At 40.6% G+C, this 5,642-nt stretch overlaps 1 pseudogene; it reads right to left on the bottom strand.

Annotated features, from left to right (window-relative positions):
* Window positions 1–425: 425 nt before the first annotated feature.
* Window positions 426–5,642, bottom strand: LOC101295008 (annotated as a pseudogene).

Genomic DNA, 5,642 nt, shown 5'->3' with positions numbered 1-5,642 from the left:
CGGAGGAGGAATTGGTAGAGGTCTTGACGCGCTTGTTCTTATCTAGTAACTCAACAGGGCTTCACACACCCCCCAGTTCTCTGAGCTTGCGGATGACTTTCTTCACCTCATCCTCTCCCCATGCCATTAGCGAAAGAATGTTGCCATTAGAGTAAACACCATAAGCAGAACCCACATAGTCTAGGTACATCAGCTAGTAGTACAGTAGACACCCGCCGACTTGCCTCTTACAGCTCTCTATCTGGGCGCTGACGGCATCCAACAACCTTCTAACACAGAAAGATGCCCAGTTCTTTCGTCTGATGTGGCCTGTCTCGAGAAGAGGCAGGATGAGGGACGGGTCAACATCACAAGACGTCGTCGGGCATAGTACCTGTGATAGTGCCAGCAAGCAGTAGGAGATCTTAAAATGATCATCCGCTTGTTCACGTTGTCGGACTATCTTCTTTCAGACGTGAATATTGAATCTTTCCGGTTGCGTCGCAAAGCTGCGCAACCAACAACCCATACTCGGTGGTATCTGTGGTACCACCCAGATCGAAGTCGCAATCCCCGTCCCATATTCCTATGAGACGCTCAAAGGAGGCCCCGTTGAGCTCAAACTCATGTCCGAGCACAATGACTATTTTGTTCAACACGTGAGTCCCATTGATCATCAGTCTCCATATAGGACCGACGAGGCGAGGACAATTGATGTTGAGGAGGGAGTCCCACCCCAACTCTGTAACAGCGGCCACCTTCGCTTCCAATAAACCGGCTACAGTGGCGACGAAGTCAGCAAGATCTGATCTCGCCACCGACTCCAATGTCAGTCGAGGAGGTGTGGCACAAGGGGAGTGGAAGAGAGATCCTCGCCGCGCGCTCATCTGCATACAAGAGAAACATCGGAAAGTTTAAACACACACGAAACAGATCTCCAGTACAAGTTCCATGTATCCGTAACCAATACAACACCAACCCCATGCATTAAACTCCCAACAACAAACGAACGATAATGGAAGCCATCAGATGATTCAGATCCACCCTCTAACCTTTGAACATATGTTAAATCTATAAACTAAAAAGCAACTTAAAACTTTTAAACCCACAAAGACATTCCTGCATACCTAATGTCAAGACCCACTCCGAATTTCACCCTGAAATTTGAAGTAAACCCTACGGGGACCGCCTCCAAAAGAGATTCTACTGAAAATTCGATATAACCTCCCTTGAAAATGGAAAACCCTTCCTAAAACACCTGCAAGCACTTATGAAAATCCAAATCCAACCTTAAACTGTACTCTTGGAGCCTTTATGCTCCCCAATTTCACAACATCTCCCAAAATATTCACTAATTTAAATATAATCTCACAACAAACAATTCATTGGTTCAGAGCAACTCTAAAAGGAATAAAAGAAACAGAATAAACAAATAAGCGGAAGCTATATTACGAACTATGCCTCGACTGCAAGTATGCCCGACCTCAACTAAACTAACCTGCAAACTGGGCATTTTTAAAACGAAGGGCCCAAGGGAGAAGCAATTGAAAAACGTTAGAGTGAGTGGACAAAAATAAATTTAAAAGAAACAAGCAAGAAAAATCTTTATGCTTTCCCAATTTAATTTCCATAAAAATTATGTTGCATGTAACAGCTCAAAAGCTCTCAACTCATAAACTGGCAAATATATGCCTAGCTCCGGCTAGTCTCCAAAACTTTATAAAAATAGAGCCTCTTAAGTTAAAATAATATATATATATATATATATATATGTATTTACACCCCATCCCCCTCTTTCCTTGGCTGATTCGAGGCAAGGAAAGAGGATTGTGAATCCACCATGCGCGGGTTCAATTCCGGTCGTTCACCCTAATATTTTTTTTTAAGACGAAGAAATAAATTATATTTTCTCGCCTATTTACTACGGCGACGAAGAATTAAATTATCACTATATTTATTCCTTTTTCTACTTCTTCTTCCAAGTGCAGGATAACCCCAAGGGGTTGCGGGTTTTTTTCTACCAATTGGGGCCCTCCCTTCACCACCCCCATGGAGATGGTCTACATCATAACTACTCGTCTTACTACAGGACGCTTACCTAGCCAACATTTTGATCCGGCTTTACCCAAACTTTTCTGGTTCACCCCAACATTCCCCACTTGTCCGACTGTCGCTGAGTAGTTTTTGGATATCAAATGGACCTCCCCAGAAGGTAATTTTAATGTGGCCGATTTCCCCTCTTTTGCAATCAGTTTCGCTACAGCACCTGCTGCTCTAGCTAATTGTCCACCCTTTCCAAGTGTGATTTCTATGTTATGTATGGCCGTGCCTAAGGGAACAGATGTGTGGAATAGAAAGTTTTAAATTTATTAATTCTACGATTCCGTTTTTTCTTAAGATATGAAAGAATAAAAAACCCAAAAACTATTCTTTGTGGTTATAATGCCAAAAAATCAAGTCGGCTCATTCATCTCTATATTGCTCCTTATAGGCCTCTTGAATCTTCTATTTACCTATTTTCTTTGTTGTTATTTATGTGTACTGCGGCTTTACTGCTGTTTCTTTATTGATTTTATTGATAGGAATTCTCTTGTTAAGACCCTATGAATCGATTAAAACCGCAGATTCATACTAGAACCACGATGATTCAATAAAACCTTCTCAAACTAAGTCCCAAAATTCCCTAAGTAAGAACCATTGGATCATCACCTATTCAATGACTAGATCTAATGACGAAAAATCAAAAGAAATATTTGTCCTTTGATCAAAATAAGTCTAAACGGAAGTTTGAAATAAAAAAAAATTTATTTATAACTTCTAACTCTTTAAAATTTTTTTGAAGTCCGGCCATGAGGTTTGACTATTAAGTATGAATCATAGTTCTAATAGTAATCTATTTCATATATTCCGTGCTCCAGATACTAAAATGAATATCTGACGAAGTAAAACTATCTCTATCAAGATGACAGATCTATTCTCTGTACTAGCCATAGGATCAATTATACCAAGTCACACACTCATATTCCGAAAATACAGAAAAAAATAAATTCCACAGTCAAACTACCAAAATAGAATGGGATAACTATGGTAGAATTAGTAAAAAACTACCGTGGGATTTATGATAGTTCCATAACGGAAAGTTATGGTTTCTATGGCATACTATAGCTATCCATAACGGAAAGGGCACTCATCATATTTCTTGTATGAATTCTATGAAAGAATAAGAAAAAATAGAAATTCATACAAAGCTATTACGCTTGCGTCTAACGCTCACGTCACACCATAATGGAATTTTACCTCATTATGGCGGAAAAGCACGAGTGTATATATACGTGCATATTCCCTATATAAATTCTTATATTTATATGGGGCTACGACGATTGCATCTAACGCTCACGTCACACCATAATGAAATTTTACCTCATTATGGCGGAAAAGCACGTACAGCTAGCTAGCATTTATTTATATACATACTATCCTCATAATCATCCATATATGAATATATAATCACCGAAATTCTTAATTTCGGTTATTCTCCAACAAAAGAAATTATTCATCAATAAACCATTTGCATGCACATTATTTAAAACAAAAGTCCACTCATAATATTAGGCCTAAGCCTTCCAATGCTCGGAATACTCCTCAAGCGCTGCCTCCAACTATTCACACACTCTAGTCAATCCCACGTCTGACGATAAACAGAAGAATAAATTGGTTAGACCAGACTCCATAATCATTAATGAATAGACTTCTTCCTAGTTTGACTAGGATTTCCTAGGTTGATCAGGAATTGATCAGGCTTGACCCACGTTTGACCAACAGATATTAATAATAATTCAATTATTTGATTCACTTGAAATCAATTAGTTCTTAAATAAGAACAAACCTTTTCACTAAATCCATTCCTCAATTATCCAATTTCTTCATCTGAGAAATCCTCAATCACAACACAATTACAGTTGTTTCTTCATCCATACCATCCCATATATCACTAAGGGCACCCAAAAATGTGTTTCCATAAATAGAAAGTTTCCAAAAAAGGAAAGTCTCCCTAAAAAGAAACTTTCCTAAAATGGCAGATTTTAGTAAACCAGAAACTACGACTTGAATTAGAAAGAGTAGCCTCGAGAACTACCTTCTCGGCTATCTACCGGATCTCCTACTTCGTCGGAACCCTCACTGGATTCCGGTGACCTTCCGAAATAGTTCGCCGGATTCCGCCAACTTGCCGGAATTTGGCCATAGTCTCCTCGCAAACTCTGTATCACAAAGTTCTCGACGAACAACCAAAACATTGAATTAGTCACCAAACTCCAAACGATCCAACATAGAAACAACAACACAATAGCTCTAGAGGAAAGAGGAACTACCTTAGCCATCTCATGTCGAACTGCAGAACCTCGACCCTTGCCGAATTTTCTTCTCAAGACGAATTTTGAAGTCTGACCGGAGTCCCCGATTGGGAGCTCAAGCTTCTGCTCCAATCCCAAACCACGACTGTTGCTCTTAAATCACTCCAAGGCACGACTGAGCTCCATTCGACCGTTTCTAGACTCACCGGAGCTCGGTAGTCCCACCGAAGCTCCAAGAACAAACCTACCTAAAAACCTTGACGAAAACCTAAAAACACAATAGAGGGCTTTCCAAATTCGAACTCGATTTGAAAAGTGAAAGGCATAGAAAGAAAGAAGAAGGACAGAGGAGAAGAACCCTACCATTCGTTGCAGTTGTCGCCGCCTGAGCTTGCCGGAATCTGACGAACACAGTTGTGTTCGACAGCTTCGATCTCCTCTAATCCGGTTTGCTTGCGTGATCCATGGGTTAGGCTAGAAAGGAGAGGAGGAGAGGAAGAGAACGACGGTGGTCTCGTCGCCAGGGGTGGCCGAAGACGGCGGTGCTGCGCTGGAGAAGGGCAGCGGAGAGGGAGACGAGGGAGGAGAGAGAGAGAGGCACGGTTAGGCTCGGTCAAACCCGAGTTGGGTTCTTTGACTGGGTCAACCTCCTCTTTACCTTTTAAGCTTAAATTCTACGGCTCAGATCAAAACCCTAATGGACCTAACAGCCTGGATTAAAAATTATTTCTTCCGAACAAAATAATTTCTAAAACCAAACCTCTAATAAATCATAAAAAACTAACTCGAAGCTCCGACAAATAATCTAAAGGCATCGTTGAACCCGTGTCGACACGTAGTACTACATTGAGGCCTTAAAAGAGGAATTTAACATTCTGAGAAAAAACCTCGACAATAAACTTGAGTGTTAAATTACCAAATTACCGAGCACGGTTAAATTCCTCAATAACTCGTAAAATACCCAGTAAATAGGTAAAATTTGATCCGGGGTGTTACACCTAATCCTAATGTGTAAACCAAAAACATTCATGCATACCTTGAGCAAGGATGAACAACAGGAAACTGAGGAAAGAGGACCGGACTACCACCCTCACTGAGCAAGGATGAAACTGACGAAACTGAGCAAGGATGAACAAAATGTTTAAGGGTTAAGGTTCAATGTTTAACTTAAACTACCCGATTACCAAGTACCACCCCCCCAACCGTTAAACCACTTTCAACCACTTTCGATCTCACATCAACACATCTAAACCACATGATATCACCATGAGAAGTGTTATCGAATCCGAACCCTCGATTAATCGCCCTCAT

This window comes from Fragaria vesca, unplaced genomic scaffold (assembly GCF_000184155.1).
Source record: "Fragaria vesca subsp. vesca unplaced genomic scaffold, FraVesHawaii_1.0 scf0513155, whole genome shotgun sequence".
NCBI classification, from domain to species: domain Eukaryota; kingdom Viridiplantae; phylum Streptophyta; class Magnoliopsida; order Rosales; family Rosaceae; genus Fragaria; species Fragaria vesca.
This window is presented reverse-complemented; position numbering and strand designations above follow the sequence as displayed.